The 19,662-nt window shown below is 38.9% G+C and overlaps 1 protein-coding gene across 3 annotated transcripts in view; it reads left to right on the top strand.

The window, feature by feature from the left end:
- casz1 (castor zinc finger 1) overlaps window positions 1–19,662 on the top strand; it is a 225,604-nt gene that overhangs the window by 72,935 nt on the left and 133,007 nt on the right. Inside the window, exon 1 of one of the 3 annotated variants that reach the window (XM_074645115.1) lies at window positions 11,697–11,835. The exons of the other annotated variants lie outside the window; for them this stretch is intronic. The gene's annotated coding sequence lies outside the window, so the exon portion shown is untranslated. Of the gene's footprint in view, window positions 1–11,696; window positions 11,836–19,662 lie in introns of those variants that run through there. 3 annotated transcript variants of the gene reach the window in all.

A 19,662-nucleotide genomic window follows, 5' to 3' on the forward strand; every position in this document is an offset into this window, starting at 1 on the left:
TCCTCAAACATCCTCGCTGTAGTCTTTCTGTGCCAAATCTTTTTCTACTTCTGTGGACCATCTCTCTACTCACGCTTTAGTATATCAAGATGTTTTTAATGATTTCCCTTTAAATGCTTTTTGAAATATGTGTGTGTTAGGACTCCTCAGAGAGCATATGGAAGAGAAACATTGGACTGTCATCTTTAGTTTTCCCAAGATTAATGACACAACTAAAGCTGAATAAAAAGAACGGTCTTTGAAGTTTGTCATTCAATGAATGTTTGTTTTCTTTTTTGGATTAGGAGCTTGAACTAAATTCAAGGATAAACTAAATTCAGCTTGAGTCACTGGGAGTCATTGGTGATAATTCAATAGAATAACATATCGTACTTCAATGGAATCGTATCGTGATTAAAGGTCCCATATTGTAAAAAGAGATTTTCATGTCTGTTATATTATAAAGCAGGTTTAAGTGCTATATAAATACTGTAAAAGTATCAAAACACTCAATCCATGGAGAAATACACACAGCCCGTATTCAGAAACTGTGCGTTTTAAACAAGCCGTTAAGATTTCTGTCCATTTGTGATGTCACAAATCTACAATATTTAGACCATTTCAAAGTTTTAAACGTAAACATACTAAATGTGTCCCAGTTTATTTCCTGTTGCAGTGTATGTGAATGACATCAGCTGACAGGAAGTAAACATGGACCCAAGCTGTTTCCTAGCAACACAATTCCATTGAAATGCGCTAAAACGGAGCGTTTCAGACAGAGGGTGAACACAGGTATATTCAGACAGAAAGTATGAGAAAAATAATGTGTTTTTTTAACATTAAAGTATGTAAACATGTTCTAGTAGAAACACAATATATAAACATGAACTTGAAAATGAGCATGATACTGTATGTCCCCTTTAAATCATATAGTGAGATACACCATTACGTCGTCTAAATTGATAATAAAAAGCACAAACTAAATCAAATTCCTCAGAAATTCTGATTACTGATTACACTGTATTTGTGTGCATGCATGAAAACATGGTCAGTGTATAGCTGGAAATATGTTTTATATATAATTTCACTTGGAACCATTATGGTCATTATGCACTAAAGTTCTTAACTAAAAGAGAAAATAGTACTTTTCATTTGTCAAGTATTTAATTCACACAAGAGTAGACAAATATAGGCTTTACCATGTTATTTCATATATATTACCACTATATATATTTATTTATTAAATTACCAGAAAAAATGCTATATCGTGATATATATTGTTTAGAGCTGCAACGATTAATGGAGTTGTCAACTATTAAATTAATCGGCAACTATTTTGATAATCAATCAATTGGAGTCAAAATTCTCAGATTCCAGCTTCTTAAATGTGAATATTTTCTGGTTTCTTTACTCCTGTATGACAGTAAACTGAGTATTTTTGAGTTGTGGACAAAATTAGACATTTGAGGACGTCATCTTGGGCTTTTCACCATTTTCTGACATTTTATAGACCAAACAACTAATCGATTAATCGAGAAAATAATCGACAGATTAATTGACGATAAACATAATCGTTAGTTGCAGCCCTAATATCATTATCGAGATATGATAATACCCATATCGGGATAGAAGATTTTGGCCATATCACCCAGCCTTAATTGGAACAGTTCACATCTACACCCTCTTCATATACTGGTGTTTCTGTTTAACATCAGTGGCAATATATACATATATAATATAAAAACCTCCTGTTATAATCAGCTTTAGATGACTATTGAAGAATGGAGGTTCTAATTGTTATTGTAAATGCTGTGTTTGTGTTGTTCTATTGACGTCAATGAACAGGAATCAGCACTCAAAACCCCTAAATTCCCTCATTAAAGAACAAATTTCATATAAGGCTTTTGAAATCACCTTTGTTCCGAGAGCAAATCCAACGTTTGCATTTCTTTTGTGTAGGTGTTGAAACAATTGCTCTCTTCTGTGCACCTCCCTAAAATAGCAGACGTACAGGGCTTGTAAGAAAATTAGTCAATTTAATTTCCTTGAGTAATGAAAATGTCATGCACCATTTAATAAAACTGCGAGAAAAAAGTCTGTGTTTCACACGTTGGAGATAGCGAGGGGCCCCGTGGATTTGGAAGTTTGACAGTTGCCCCCTTTTGATGTTTTCTCTGAGTTTTGTTTCTCTTTTTTTTTCTTGATGTGATTTCAAATTAATCTCAACAGCTTGGATGTAAATATGAAAATTAGACTTGTTTGGTCTCCCTCCCCGACAACCCAGAGCACTGCTGGCTGAGGTAACCGATATCTCTTTCCCCTTTAAACTGCAAATTATTTTACGTTTATGAGTTTGTCTCATCTTCAAGGTCAAAAATGTAATTTTTGCTCTTTCAAAGGGTTATAACCTTAAAAGAGAACCTCCATCCTTGCTGATTAATGAGAGACTCCCGCATTTGATGTTTCAACGGTGACATTTTAAACTTTAAATATTTTATATGCATACCTATGAAAAAAATGAAGATATCCATTCATGTGGAATAAACTGTATTGCAGAGAAGAAAGGCTGGGCCGGGTATCATTTTAATAGAACAGTTAGAGTGCAATGGTTTTTCTTGGTGATTTTTATTTGAGGTTTTTATGTGTGCGCAAGCTGATTTAAAGGCACACTAAATCATCGGGGATGGGGAGTAGTGGATTATGCATTTAATCAAGGAGTAGGCCTTGGGAGAGTGGCTGGCCGAGTCACCGGGGCATCAATGAGGGGTTGGCTCTAACATGGGGCCCTATCCTCTTTGTTCCTCGCCATAATGGCCCATTTTCACATCATTTGTAAGGAAAAAATGATAGAGCATGTGCTTCTGTACCAGCTGTGTTCCCACTGATCACTGGAATTGTGCTACTACTGTATGTATTTCATATATAATACCTTTATGATTTGGCGGCATGATCTGTATGAGCAAGCTCTTAAAGTAACATTTTAGATTTTTTTTTTTTTTTTTTTTTTTACAACATATTGTTTTTGATTTATTGTTCAGATGTTCGACCTCATGCAGTCATTTAATAAAAGTCTGTATTCGCAGATACTTTCACAATGAGTCGCATAACTTAAGAAGCTGACTGAAACGGATGCAGCTAGCAAACAGTATCTGTATGGGTGGACATTTTGACACATGTGCAGACGTTGCGTACGGTCAACGCGTTCTCACTCCCAAACCGTCAAATACCACCGCTTGGTCAGTGGCCCTAGTACAGTTGAAACTATGACGCTCTACGTACCCCTCTAGCATCAGTTCGTTACTGCAGTTCGGTCTTTTCAAAATAAACTTTCACAAGAAACAACTTAGTTAGGTTAAGGAAAAGCTCAAGGTTTGGGTTAAAATAAGTAAGTTTGTTACGTAGTTAAGTAGGGTTACGTTACGCACGTGACGTAAGCTAAGTACGTTGCGTAACATTAGTAACCTACGAAACAGAACGTTAGTAACCTACGGAACGTTACGTAACCTTTAGACCTTGAGACACCTGGGGCGTGACGAATAAACAACACGAAAATGCGAAATACTCGCCTGCTAATATTATATGTCTAAGGATTTTATTCTGAAAGGAAAGAACGGAGGGATACGAACACCATCCATCCACCCCGACATCATCCTTTAGACCAGGGTGCACACACTTTTTCAGCATGCGAGCTACTTATAAAATGACCAAGTCAAAATGATCTACCTACTATAAAAATGCAAAACATATATTTATTTATAAATATATTGAGTATTCTTTATATGTACAATATATGTTGGTGTACCTTGCATAACTGCATGAACCCATATTGTACAATATAACTCTGTACATTTTTTGTCATTACCTTACTCTGATGACTTGCACTGAATGGAATCAGCCAGGGATGCATAGTCCGGACAGTAGCTGCTGATAGCCAGCCTCAAGCACACTTCCAAATGATCATCAGTCAAGGTGGAACGGTATTTGGACTTAATAATCTTCATGTGGGAAAAGGCTGACTCGCATAAATAAGTGGAGCCGAATAATGCAGTCAAGGAGGTAGCACATTTTCTCATGTTGAGGTACTTTTCCTCTGTGAGTAAGTTCCAGAACTGTCCATGAGCCCTGGACTTAAGCTGAATGTCAGCTTGTAGTGTCAAAATCTCATCCTCCACTCCAGATGAGTTCAGGTGAAACAGTGTTGCAATTTGTTGGCTGACGTCTATTTTAAAAAAAAAAAAAGATTTTTTTTTTTTTTTTAATGCCATGCGATCTACCCACACTACCTTTGCGATCGACCGGTAGATCGCGATCGACGTATTGGGCACCCCTGCTTTAGACCTTTACAGAACGGGGGCGTAACGAATAAACAACACGAAAATGCAAAATACTAGCCTGGGAATATTATACGTCTAGGGCTTTTATTGTGAAAGGTAAGAACGGAAAGAGTGGATCTAGTATGCGCTGCCGTTGTGATGGTTGGAAGAAGTAAGTTCGCTGTCCTGGTTTGGACTACGGAGCCTCTGTGTTGGCTGTTTCATAAATATAGGCGCAACTCAACCCGTTGTTATGTAGTTAAGTAGGCTACATTATGTACGTGACGTTAATTATGTATGTTACGTAACGTAAGTAACCTGCGTAATGTAAGTAACTGAAAATATGTCAACGTTGAACTTTTGGTTTCACACGGAACACGAATACCAAACATCCATCCCGACCTCGTCCTTTAGACCTTTACACACCGGGGGGCATGACGAATAAACAACATGGAATTACGAAATATATATATAATACTAAATGTCCAGGGCTTTTATTATGAAAGGTAAGAACGGAAAGAGTGGGTCTGGTCTGTGCTGCCTTTGTCAAGATGGAAAGGAGTATTAAAGTTTGCCATCCTGGTTCGGACTACGGAACCTTCGTGTTGTAGTTTCATAAATATATATAGGCACAACTCTACCGGTTCCACCCAAAGCGATTGGTTGATGCCTTCATTTGCAGAAAATCAACCTTGTTCCGGAAAAATTTTTGCTTATTCGCTGCGCAATATTCACATTCTGTGTAAAAGTATCCATGACAAAAACAACAAATTGACAGCAAATTAATCGCACAAAAAAATCCCGCCTCCAGTGTGTAAAGTTCTTTACGTAGACTTTATCGCTTTTTACACTACGTCACCTGACTTCCTCTTTTACTCCCGCCATATCTACGGCCGTGTAGAGCAATCATAGTTTGACGCGTAGGGCCACTGACTGGCCTTGGGACCTTTCATGCATATCATCTCTCCCCCCCGATTTCCAGTCTCTATCTCTAAAACTGTCAAAAAAATGTCGGCCAAAACATTTACGACCTGGGAGTGAGAAGAGGCTGGATTAATGGAATAACTGGCAGAAATGAATACATTTAGTTTGTTATTTGTCAATCTTAGTATTAGTTTTTAGCACATGCAGAACCACTGTAGTTTGTAAAGGTAACTGTGAATATAATAAGACGCCACTCTGGCTTTTGTAAAGATACTCTTTTTAATTGCTGGAATATAATTATGAAATTGGAAACAATCCAAACAGCATCAAATAGTTGAGTATCAAAGGAGCGAGATTTCGGTGTGTAATTCTAATTTTCTATATTGAAATTTCCTTTTTGTACTCTTCTCTTGTCAAACTGACACTTGAAACTGAGCGCTTTGTGAATTTGCACCGTAGAGTTTCCCCACAAATCTGCAGCGTTTGTCTTGGTTGTGTCATCAGCCTTATCACGGCTACCACACTGTCCCCCATGAAATTGAAATACTCTGTCAGTGGTTTTTGTCTTTAGACATGGATTGGCGCGGCAAATGTTCTCACTCAACCATACTGTACATTTTGTATAAAAGGGTGTATCCGTGTTTAAATTGAGTCTAGAAACTGTTTTTTTTGGTTTAATTTAGATGTCCTGTCAGCTTCAGGTAAGTTAGCTGCCACTGTCTCCAAGACGTTCCCATTAACATCTTTGAAAATTAATATGTGTGCTTAACGCTTGATGACTTGCTTTCCTACTGGCCAGCTTAATGTTTAATTTAAAAGTCACAGTGTGCTTTGTATGTCAGAGCTGTGCAACTGTCTCAGGTCTTAATCAGGATGGCAGCACACAAATCAGGGATGAATTTAGAAAGCAAATGGAAACACTAGCAGGTGCCAGACTTTATATTTATATGAGGTAAGAACACGTATGTGCAGATATCCTTCTTATTATCAGTTTGTATATATCAGCTCTGCATGGGGTTGCATGTAATATATAATATAAAAGAATACAGCGTTGTGTCCTAGATTCATTTATGCCAAGACAGTTTTTCTAAACATTAATTTGGTCAATTATGCAGCTTAATTTCTTAATAACCTCCAGTGTTCTTGGCTGTGCAGTTAGATAGGTGAAATATTTACCCAAAGTAGGATTTAAACAGGGACATGTTTTCTATAAGGGCATGGGTTTGTTTTCTCCTCCTATTTGCTCCTGTGGGGGATTAATACTGTCAATCACTTTGACTGGCACCTCTCAAATCACACCCTTGCAGCAAAGTGGCTGATTTTGTCAGGGAGAGAATGGCGTTATCGGTAGAACCTTGTTTGGAGACTCACAAAACCGCTAAACCCGCAATTCATGGGAGATCTGTTTACAATCTGCACCGGCCATTGACTGCTAAACAGCCCGCGCAGATCCATCCTGGGCCACTCCGAGGAGGAGAGGAGCAGAGCAATTACATCCTCAAACAGCAATCTGAGGCTGGGTCGGCATGCAAACAGACATCAAGTACACACACAAACACTGACAGATTCAGACACAAGCAATACGTTTGCTCAAGACTTTGCGGAGTCTTGTTAAGCTTTGGCTATGAATATGTTTGGCCTTGTCTATTGTTGCATGTGTACTGTGCGGTACAGTCGTTTTGCTGACATGTAGATCTCAGGATCTCATTTTCTCTTATTCAGAAGCAGCGCAAGAAACACGAATCCTAACACTAAGACGCTACTTTATAGCTGAAATGCAAGAAAATATTTTTAATGTTAAACACTCTTTTTTGGCGGGTCATTGCGGTTTAAAACAAAACAACAAAAAACATTTAAAATGTATAAAAGATTAGAAACACAACTCTATAAAATAAGCTTTGTCACTTAATACGTAAACACTGGCAACACACTTCCTTCTTCATTTGACCAGAGTACTGTACTACGAAGTAGGGATGTCCATAAATAACCGTTAACCGACATTAAGCATTTTAACCGATTAACGCTATTGCTTAAAACGGTTAAAAGAAATGTTAATAATTAACTCAAAAGCTGAGCGGCTCAGAGGAGCGGCTCGTGTCTTTAAGGAGAAAAGCTGGTCCACCTTAACAGCCTACCTTAAGAGGCGGAGCCGGAGTTGCAGGATACAGGATACAGGAAGTCGGCTCCAATCTCTGGCTCGCTTGAGCGGAGCGGAGGAGTTGTAGTTTCGTAGCATTTATTCACCGACAAATAAACTGTACACACACTGCTACACCTACGTTCACAGCTAGAACGCCACCAACAACCTCACACTCACCGCCAACACACACACGGTCTGTTGGAAACTCGCTAAAGTTACGCAGACTACGTGTGCGGCGGCGAGCACGGAGCCTCCGGCAATGCTAGAGCTGCTAACGTAGCACAAATACACACTGTTTTGGCCACTCGCTAGTTATGCCGGACAGACAGAGTGTCGTTACGCCGGGCAGACACACAGCTGACAACCTGCTAAACTAAACTAAATGTGCGGTGGAGACTTTTACTAGGAAAGTGGCTGCATGTCTGCGACGCTACACGCAGCACCGTGGCTGTTAAGTTAACGCTCCCGGACGGGTGAACTGGGGACTCCCTTCAACGAATATCTGTTGTGCTCCTGCATGCGAGGCACAAATCTTGTCGGTTAACGGTTAATAATCGGTTAACGAGGGTCAGTTATCGGTTAAGAACATTTCTCAAAATGAGCATCCCTACTCTTCATTACTCTTCCTTTAGTAATGAAACAGCGTGTTTGAGTATTTCAGCCTTCTTTCAGCTGCGTACCCGACTCCGGCGTGTGAAACAGAATTGAGAGCGAGTAAAATAAATAAATATAAAAACATAATTCAAAGCAGTAAACAGCCACATCACACAGCCAGCTGTCCTTCCTGTATTTGTCAGTTTAAACTGTGTTGTTCAGATTGCATTCAAACATGTGTGTATTGTAGGGAGACGCCACCGCAGAAATGGCGACTTTGGTGATAAAGTAATGGTTTACTTCCGCTATTTCCCAACCCTACTGCTTGTTCTATAACTAATATATCCAAGTTACCAACTGTGTGCCTTTCCACGGAGCCAGTTTATCTCTGAAGAACTGTAAATCCACAGAAAAACTAAGCTGCATTTGGTTGCAGTTTTCCATCAGGACTAAAACTGGCATAGATAACATATTAAAGGTATCACACTTATCACAACCTTGACAGTTTTCATATCAACGGCGAAACAACTTCTCAGATCCAAACGCTGTTCTTTGAGCCAACGTTGAGCCGAGCATTGTGTGCCTCACAAAGGAAGGTTAAAAGCTATAAAGATATCACAAGAAGATTAAAAGCATTAGAGGCGATGTCAGTAGATCATTTTATTTTGCCCACCCTACTGCTAGTCAGCATCTTTTCTTTCTTTTCTTTTTTTTTTGGTTGTTGTTAAAGGACATATGGCCTTTTAATCCAAAGAGGCTGATTGTTGTTTTTACAGCCCCGGAAGTGTTTCTCGATTGGGATGCATTAAATCATCGCTCCGCTCAATGCTTTATAAAATGGCTAAAGGTTGTCCAGTGGGGAGGACATGTAGTACATGAGTGCAGGCAAAGCAGATACCCCAGTGCATTACTACTATTTAAGTCAAACCTACCAGAAATATGGCGCTGAATTTCTGTCGGTTTTTGTGAGGAACTTATTTTCTCGCATCATGAAGTGTCGGATCAGTGATCACTGTTTTTTTAAATCCCGCCTGAGACAAATAAGTCAATTTTAATATATTGTACGTTGAAGCAATATGTCACAATAGGTGTCAGTCACGCTTTACGGTTCTTGAAATGTAAGCCCTATTCTGTATATAGTGCCTCGGGCTTTAAAGCTGGAGGATGATGCAAACGGCTAAGTATATTGCTTCATCCATTAAAGGATTTTAATAGTTGAGTTACATTATTGATTTTATTTTACAGCGATAAATACATCACTTATTGAAGGTTTTTCACATCAAAGATGGATTGCATTAGTCTGCCGTTTTGAGGAGTCGAAATAGAGATGGGACTGATGTGAGAGCCATAAAGTCTGTATATGTGACACTTAATGTGGGCATTACAACTGTGCTGGCGCAGCCTGTTCACAGCGTTGTTTTAAAAAGCCGTAATGGGCAATCAGGAGAAGGAACTATATGTAGCCCGAGTCTTCACACGTTTTAATATGTTATACGGTATATGAAGTAAAGTGCACCAAAAATATCTTGAACATACTGTAACCAATGGAATTATTTCATTTGCTTTACGTTAAATTGTGTTTATTTATCCACCTTTTTGGCTCTCATCAAGCCCAAAACAAGACAGGATTTACAACAAACTAACAAACATAAATAAATAAATACAGCTAACCGTTGTGCATGTGAGAATTTGTTTTTATCTGAATTTTGGTATTTAGAAGATTCGGAGTGAATGATGATATGTGACAATCAGTCACAGCAATTAGTGTTACTGTTAAGAAGCCTTTTTGTTTTCTCTCACCCATACAGAATGTCACAAATAAATCCTCGCTTGCATTTGCATATTAATTGGATCTGAGACGTCAAGCATCTTTCATTAAGCAAAATGATCTGCATATTTGGAGACATAAAATAGTTTATTTCAATGTGGTGGGGGAAAAGAAGTCATTGAAAATTGACCGCGTATGGGATGTAAACTTTGGCTGATCCATTAACCCTTTAACCCCCCTCCACGGCAGCAGATTGAACACAAAAGCAACAACAGGCTGATTAACAACGGGGATGATGTTTCTAAGACTGAAACAAGGCTGCAGCGAGACACAGAAAATAAAGCAGTTTATTGTAAGGTTATTATTTGGGTTTTATGTACATCAGTTTTTTTTCTTGGAAAATGTAAAAATTGAAGATTACAGTTAGATCTGCAACGATTAATCAATTAGTTGTCAACTATTAAATTAATCGGCAAGAAAAATAAGTCAAAAATTCTCTGATTGCAGCTTCTTAAATGTGAATATTTTCTGGTTTCTTTACTCCTCTATGACAGTAAACTGAATATCTTTGAGTTGTGGACAAAACGAGACATTTGAGGACGTCATCTTGAGCTTTTGGGAAACACTGATCCACATTTTTCACCATTTTCTGACATTTTATAGACCAAACAACCTATCGATTAATCGAGAATATAATTGACAATGAAAATGATCGTTAGTTGCAGCCCTACAGTGTTGCTGTTTTGCATGTAAGTTGTATTAATTAACCACAAATTATACATATCTCTGATGAGCTGTTTCACAAAGTAAAAAAAAAAAAAGCCACATTTCCCAGCTTGGAAAAAATCTTGCTCTTGCATAAATCATACTTGTATTTTGAATCAGCAGTTTTGTTTATCTTCTTTTCGGATTAGGCCCCGAGGGAACCCAACCCCATGATTATCGAAATCCCCCGGTGTCATCTGCAGTTGTCTTTCAAAGTTATTCTCAATAGCTCCAACTCTGCTCTGCTAATTACTACAACAACCAACTTCCCCCTTGAAAGCACCATTTGAACATAATGTCCTATTGTCTTAAGATTGTGTACTTCCAGCGATAAAAATGCTCTTTCTCTGAGTGCGCTCTATTCTTCAAAAGTAAACAAAAAATCCCAGGACAATAAGAAACGGCAAACAAAGTGGACGAGTGTGTGTGTGTGTGTGTGTGTGTGTGTGTGTGTGTGTGTGTGTGTGTGTGGGGTGGGGTAGGGGGGTGGGGTGGAGATGTCGTTTGTCTGAAATCTTTGTGTGTCAGACACAACCACGCTTTGTTTTGCGGCGTCTGTTGGCCGTTCTAAAGGGAAAAGTGACATTGGTTGGTTCGATACGATTAAGGCTCACAGGCTGGTAATGGAAAAGGCTGCGTATCGCGGGGTCTACATAGTTAGGGGCTAGACTTGTGAATAATTTGATTAGGTTGCAGGGGAATATATCTGGAGGATTATGTAAATGGCGGTGCCCCCGTGCAGAATTCTTTTGAACTCTTCAGAACTCACATCTGCCGGGGTCGACAGCTAGACAGGACGGCTGGCTTCTTGTAGCCTGATTCCTCTGTGTTGCGGAGAAGGTGTTTAAAGGTCATTTTCAGTACAAACAGACTTGTCCTGAAAGACCTCTTCCGATTTTAAAGAACTTCAATTTATTTTCTGTTGATGCCCGTGCAATTATCATTTTCTTTGAGTCAACAATAGCTGAGCTTAGGACAATTATTGTTGTATACTAATTAGCCAGACTGTGTGCGTGTGTGTCACCAGTAACCTCTCGGTGTATGTACACACACTGGAATAGCTTTGACCTGTTTACAATATATTTAAGGTTATATCTGCCTCTCCCTCTGCGCCGTCTGATTATGAGATTTTTTTCCCCCCAAGCCTTATTTGGTGTATTTCTGGGTGGGGATATGTTTGTGTTGAGCACCATGGCAACCAAAGTCAAGGTGACCAAGAGCATGTTGCACACATTAGATTACCAGAATAGAGGCAGGAGACAATGCAGTCAGCACAAAATGCCATTTATCTGCAGCCTGATTGTAGGGATTTCAGAGACCATCCCTGGGCTTGCTGTGGATTTATTGTCTCGGTGAGTCTGACCACTGCGCTCTTATGGCTGTGTGAAAGCAAAGCTGCTTGTGCGGTGTATGTACTGTGTGCCTGGTCACAGACACTTTAACAAAAAGTTGGTTTTATGTGGACGTCAGTAACAGTTTTAATGCTCCATGAATGACGTTTAAACCATATAATTTGAGAAGGAAAACTGTCCTCTATAAAATGTTATCCATATTTGTTTTGTTGAAACGCCGATAGAGTCTAACAATGTTATCAACTGTGTCAAAGGCGTTTGAATTCCACTCACAGTAACTCCGTTTACGCTGAGCTATATTTGATCAATCTCCAGAAAAGCTAAAATGCTCTAATATTAGCAGCTGGTTGAAAATCTGGCACGGCTCACGGCAGCACATGTTTAGTAACTCTGGCAACTTATGCTCGCTCGTGCACTGTGGCTGCGAGTGTGTGTTCGAGGCCTTCGGAGATGAAGTGTTTGGGACCGCTCTGCAGAAACTGAGGCAGCGGTGCCAACACAGTAAAAACTTAATCACTTTGGCAGGGCCGTGTAGTTGTGGGATTCAGTCTCACTCAACAAAACATGAAAAAGAAAAACAAGCAGATTTTTACAGCGCTTTAACCTCCTGGTTTTATTGAAACTTCCTTCCACATATGAACCCCCATACTGCGATGGATATGTAAAATACGGGGAATGTCTGACTCGGTGCTTATGTGTGCTCTCGGTCTGTTTCCTCTCTCAGAAAAAGCTGAAGTCCTGAAATATTGACTGAAAATAAGCTTGACAAAACCTCCCACTTCCCCTCTTTGAGATTTTTTATTTTTTTTTCATTCCCCAGGAATGTATGCAGTAAGGGCAGTAAGCGGTTACTACACCAACAGGAAGGATGATACTAGGACATACTGTAATTATGTTCAAAGATACAGATTCAGCCCAGTTTTTACTTGCAAAACTTGAGCAATCAGTTTGGGAATTTAAAAAGAATCCTCTTTTGTGGTCGTCATGTGCTATTGAAAGAGTCTGCTTTGCCCCGGCTTGTGACCACTTGTTGAAGGGGTTGGGAGTGATTTAGGGAGGGCAGCTGGATAACAGAGATTTTTATTTATCTATTCTGAGAGCCCTTTATTTTAGCGAGCAGTTCTCAGCTTGCAGTTGCTGCTTTCATGACTTTGTGGCGGATTGTATGAATTGTGTGAAACTGCTATGACTAAAGGGGGGTGGGGGGGAGAACAGCTGAGAGGGGGGAGAAAAAAAAAGTGAAGAAAAATGGAAAATGCCAGAGATGTTAACCAGAGGGCAATCTGGATCTTTGGAAGTGCTGCTTAAAGTGCTAAATGCTGATTTCCTTTTGGGAGAGAGAGGGAGGGAGGGAGGGAGGGAGGGAGGGCAAAACATTTACAAAGGTCAGGGGCTGGGTCACGGGAAATGTGGAAGTGTTTTCTGACTTCACGCAGTTTGGATTCGACATATTCACATTTCAATGTAACCTCTTAACAACGGTTTGTATGATAAGTTACGAAAAGTTAGTCCTCATTTTTTGTGCATTTTCCTACAAATGTCCAGCAACACGTGACACACGTGTCAATTTCCACTCTAGTTTTTAGTTTTAAATAGTTAGGAAAAGATCAATTTGGTTAGTTTTAGGCAACAAAAATAGTTAGGTTTAGGAAAAGATCAACTTAGTTAGGTTTCGGCAACAAAACTACTTGGTTAGGTTTAGGAAAAAATCGACTTGGTTAGGTTTAAGCAACAAAAATACTTAGTAAGGTTTCGGCAACAAAAATACTTAGTTAGGTTACAAAACTATTTAGTTAAGTTTAGGAAAGGATTAAAGTTTGAGTTAATATAACACCAGAAGTTGCATAATTGAAGAAGTTACGTGAGAAATAATTCAATGTTGACTTCTGGTTTCACACGAGGTTCAAACTCTGGTCTCCTGGGCAAAAGTCTGTTGTTTTTTGACCCACCCATCTGCCCCGACCTCCTCCCTACGTGGTGTTTGTCGCTTTTTGTACTTCCTGTTTCACACGGATAACAAATTGATTTTGTGGGATGTATACAAATTACAATGCATTACTTTTTGTAGGTTTAGCTACGAACGGTGTACAACCTGCATATTTTCATGTTATAAATGAAATGTTTTGATAAAGTATTGGATCTCTTTTCAAAGAGCTCATGACTTAAGAGTCACTAGAAATAGAAACTTTTCTGACACGGCTTGGTTATTCGACAGCGTTTCTTGGCGAAACCTCTCTAGGCATCTGAATATGTGATTGTTCTGTGCCGCTACGTGTGCGAGGATAGATATGGAGGCATTATTACCCAGGAGAGGTCAAAGGTCAAGCATTAAGCAAGCTGCCTGCTTGGATCCCCGCACCAGAGATTTCACTCTGCCGGCCCAGGAAATACTCCTGTGCCTTGTCTAAATAATCAAGGAGTCCTTCAGCGTACAAATGTGAAAACTGATAAATAAACACAAGAGACTGAGATTAAGAGGAAGTATCACTGCAAGGAGCCCACGGTGCCAAAGTGAAGATTTTTTTCCCTCTTAATTACAGATCAACAGAGCGGTGTTTACAGGGCCTTGCTCAGGAACAGGAATACCCTGTTGGTCTCATGCTGTCGTTACCTTTAGTCTCATTTTCTTAGTTTCATAACAATGTTGTTTGACCTTCTACATAGGAACAGTTTGTTTTAACCTCATTCCTCTGAAAATGCAGGAAAACAATGGAGCAGGCCGGGGTAGGAAGTCACATCTCACCATATCAAAAACAGATTAGAAACTGAAGAAAAGGCCAAAAAACATGTAAACAAAAGCAGTGGCAATGAAAAACTTTTTTTGTTTTTGTTTGACAGAAAGTGTTTTAGTACTGGTTCTGCTTCTTACTGTATAATGTGCTTTTACTGGACATGTTCAGTGTGTGCTAATAAAGGTTGAAACACTCACTGAATGTTTTTGTTAAAGGTCTCATATTGTAAAAAGTGAGATTTTATGTCTTTTATATTATAAAGCAGATTTACGTGCTTTATAAATACTGTTAAACTATCAAAACACTCAATATACGGAGAAATACACATGACCCGTATTCAGAAATTGTGTGTTTGAAACAAGCTGTTAGGATTTCTGTCCATTTGTGAGGTCACAAATATATAATATTTAGATCATTACACGGTTTGAAACCGTAACCATTCTAAATGTGGGTTTATTTTCATATATTATTTTTATATTCAGGCAGACAGTATGAGGAAAATAAAGTTTTTTTTGGAACATTATAGCATGTTAACATGTTCTAGTAGAAACACAAAATACACGTATGAACCTGAAAATGAGCACGATATGGGACCTTTAAATATGTCTTACATGGACTACACTGTCATAAGCACAGTGTGTATACACCTCATACAATGAACATTATTATTATTATTATTATTATTAGTAGTAGTAGTAGACATAGTAGTGATAGTAGTGGTTAAGGATCGGGGGAAAAAATCAATACAGCATAGTATCGCGATATTTTGCGTGGCAATATTGTATTGATACACGGACGATAAGTCGATGTTTTATTTTATAAACTAATTTTCTATTCTGTCTTTCAGAGGTTGTAGCAGCCTCAGTCTAAAAGCTAGAGTGAAGATACTGGTATAATATGAATCTACAAAACCTAAGGAATCGATTGGTACCAACCATGTCATGTTAGCTTGTCGGGAAGAACGCTAAATAACGCTCCAAAGTTACAATACATTTTGGCGAGGAAAAAACTGGCATGGCCATTTTCAAAAGGGGTCACTTGACCTCTGACCTCAAGACATCTGAATGAAAACTCTGAGATTCACAGAGTGAAAACAGTATCTTATTAGATAAAATAGATGTTGACAAACTGCATAATTTGCAGTTGAAAAAAGGTAATAAATCACAGTATATATTATCGCAATAAGATCATATTGTGACTGAAGTATTGTAATATTATTGCATCGTGATTTCAACCCCTAGTAGCAGTAGTAGTAGTAGTAGTCGTCGTAGTAGTGGTGGTAGCAGTGGTAGTAGTGTTTCACAGTCCTTGAGCTCTCCCTGTTATCTGATCAAACGTCCATTCTCTGAGAGTTCCTGGCCGGCCTCCTGTTAGGATCTCTAAAGGAGGGGACAAACTCAGAGTGAGCATTATCACACAAACTCAAAATAACCCCCAGAAATTCAGACAGGGCCTTATTAGGACATGGATCCACAAAGGGAAGGAAGTGAACAAAAAAAATATATTGACAGGCCAATGTTCCTCTGACTCCAAGCACAGGACAACATAACCTAAGAGAGAGCTTTTTGGCTGTGGGCTTTTTACTCTGACAACAATTTATAAAAGGGTTTGCATACTTTAAGCTGGGTTTAGCTGTATTAGTTTAGGTTAAATTAATGTGGGGCAATGTACAAGGAACACACAGAGACATCTTGTGTCATTGCCTCGGGCTTATAGAAGCACATCACAGGTTTTTTCAGGTCTTATAGTCGGATAGTAATGTTTGAAACAGCTCTCTACTCATATGAGAGACTAACTACAGTAGAGCTGCAACATATTTTATCTGTAAAAAAATCTTAAAGGGAGATTTGTCAAGTATTTAATACTCTTAAATAATCTCAAATAACTCAACATGGGAGTGGCCAAATATGCTGCTTTATGCATATGTATGTTTATATTTATTATTGAAAATCAATTAACACAAAACAATGACTAATATTGTCCATAAACCCTCACAGGTACTGCATTTAGCATAAAAAAATATGCTTAAATTATATTTCAATCAGTTTTTCCTCGCTAAAATTTAGCATAAGTTTGGAGCGTTATTTAGCCTCTTTCACGACTAGCTAGTATGACACATTCATTCACATTCATTAGGTTTTCTAGTTTCATATGATACCAGTATCTTCACTCTAGCTTTTAGACTGAGGCCGCTACAACCTCGGAAAGATAGAATAGAAAATTAGTTTATAAAATAAAAGATCAATACTTGGCGTCTGTGTATCTTCACTTTAGCTTTAAAAATGAGCTGCTACAACCTAAAAATCGCAAGTTGCATTAATGCGTTAAAGAAAATCAATTAGCCGTCAACTAATAAATTAATCGGCAATTGTTTTGACAATCAATTAATGGCTTTGAGTCATTCTTTAAGAAAAAAAATAAAAAAATTCTCCGATTCCAGTTTTTTAAATGTGAATATTTTCCGGTTTCTTTACTTCTCTATGACAGTAAACTGAATATCTTTTGAGTTGTGGACAAACAAGACATTTGAGGATGTTATCTTGGGCTTTGGGAAACACTTATTTTTCACAATTTTCTGACATTTTATAAACCAGACAACTAATCGATTAATCAAGAAAATAATTAACAGATCAATCGACAATGAAATTAATTGTTAGTTGCAGCCCTAAACTACAGAAGTGTTATCCAAACAAGACAAATTAGTTCAAGAAATTGTGACTTGAAACCACACAGACTGTCTATTTCTGGATCTACTTGTTGAAAAAGCGGCTGCCTGCTCCACAACATGCCTCACTTGTGTTTTGTTCTATTTTTGACCTGATTCTGCCCTTGAACAGGACAAGAAAACTGACAGTGTGTGTGTGTGTGTGTGTGTGTGTGTTTGGCTGTCGGACAGGGTGGGGTGTGTGTGTGTGTGTGTGGCGTCAGAAGTGCTTCAGTTTAGGAAAAGTGACACTTTGCCTTGAAAGACTCCTCGGGGCAGTTAGATAAGGAATTTAGTGGCTTTATCACAAATGCCACTATTTAATTTAAAAGGGTGAGGCACTTAGGATCTGGCACCGGTCTTTCAGTCTAGTGATAAATTTGCAAGAAAGTGGAAAAGATTGGAGCCTGAGAGCAGATTAGCAGGATACAAATATAGAAGTGACATTATAGTGGGTATTAGTCAGGTGCTCCTCTGAACAAGTGGCTGGTTCCTGATAGGCCTGAGAATGGGGCCTGACTGGGGGGGGCAGGTTTCTGGACTCACTGAGGAAAGACTGATAGTAGTCGTAGGTTTTATCTCTTTTTAAAGAAACACGCCTAAAGCTCATTCATGTGGAATATTTATAGTAGTAAATCTCAGCTTTGTGTCAAAAAATTAGGCCGTTGCATTAAAAATTGGTGAATTCTTTGTTTTGTTTTGTGTCATTAGGGCCCAAACACAGAAAACGTCGGGCAGCGAAGGCCCAATTGAAATTGTAGGAACTATTCCTTTTCTTAAAATGAATAATTTTTGAGGGCCTTAAGGTGCTCACACTTATCAGTTGTCATTTTTTTTTTTATTTTAAGGGTTTCGGGCTTGCGTGTTGCCAAATGGCTCGCTAGCGCCCCCTATAAAGTTCGAAAAATTGAGCCCCTCGTTACGGTTTCACCTACATGTATGAAATTTGGTAAGCAGATGTAACATGTAGAGACGCACAAAAAAGCCTCTTAGAGGTATGCCCAAAGCCCAACAGGAAGTCAGCCATTTTTAATTCAATGTGCCACTTTCACCCATTTTTACAGGCCGTGTACTTTAACATACTCCTCCTACAGATTTAATCAGATTGACTTGAAATTTGGTCAGGACCATCTTAAGACCGTAAGGATGAAACGGTATTAAAATTCTGAGTTTTCATCAAACAACCTTGCCGTGACGTGGCGGCCATTTTGCACCATTCGCGATGAAACAGTAAGTTGTTGTAACTCCAATGTACATAGTCCAATCTGCCCCAAAAAGGGTCCAGTCCTGAGGACATGTACATGTCAATATTGAGTCACAATCATAGCGCCCCCTACTGGCCACAGGAAATGACATGTTTTCTATTTTAATGTACTCCTCCTAGCAGGTTGACCAGATCCACCTCAAATGTGGTCAGAAAAGCCTTAAGACCTTGATTCGTTGAACGGCGTTGCCGTTGCATGGCGGCCATTTGGCGTGATTCGCCATGAAACAGCAAATTGTTGTAACTTCAGCATACTTTGTCAAATCCGCTCAAAATTTCTCAGCCATGATGACGCGCTGGAAGGTGCGAGGGCCCGTTCATTGCTGCTTGCAGCTTTAATCCTTCTATTCGCTCCTGGGCACGAGTTGGAATAAATATATAGGAGCCGATTAATTGTGCAGCCCTACTATTTGGCAATATTTTGGATTTGAACCCAATGCTAATAGGGAACCTGATAAACAAAAATAAATATGTCTGTTTTACATGTAATCTAAGTTGAAGTAGTTTTCTTATTTTTTCCAGTGAATATATACATTGTATTTTATGTCTACATCTGCCAGTGGGCATAATAATAATAATAATGTTAATTCCACTACAGTAGAGACTTGATGTTCTCTGCAATTAGGTGGAAAACAATATGCACGTTTATCGGCATCGACATTCAAAATGAGTTGGAAAATATTGGCATATCGGCCAAAATCCAATATCTTGCATCCCTAAAGCTGTCTGTGTTTACGTGCTCATACCGCGCGTTTGACTTAAAGCAGGCTTCTCAGGCTGTTGTTAAAAAGCACTTGAGGAAAACTGTGGAACCAGTGAGGAAAGGAAGGTACTTACAGCACATATTAATGGTACTGAATCTAATAATATTATTGAGGAATGGACAGCAGTTTCCCCGTTTCTCTTGTCTTTTCTCCCATTTTCAGAAAGCCAAAATGCCCCAGTATTTCTATCTTTATCTTCTTGTGATCCTGAAACACACATTTTTAGTTTGTTACTAAACGTGCCATTTTTTCCATTCGTCTCTCCCCCCCCCCCTCCCTCTCTTCCTCTCTCCCCCCCGTCCTTTTTTTTTTTTTGCAACAGTTGTTGTGTGTTCGTCTTGGCAGCGCTCCATAGTCTGTTTG

Source organism: Sebastes fasciatus, chromosome 8, assembly GCF_043250625.1.
Source record: "Sebastes fasciatus isolate fSebFas1 chromosome 8, fSebFas1.pri, whole genome shotgun sequence".
In the NCBI taxonomy this organism is placed as follows: domain Eukaryota; kingdom Metazoa; phylum Chordata; class Actinopteri; order Perciformes; family Sebastidae; genus Sebastes; species Sebastes fasciatus.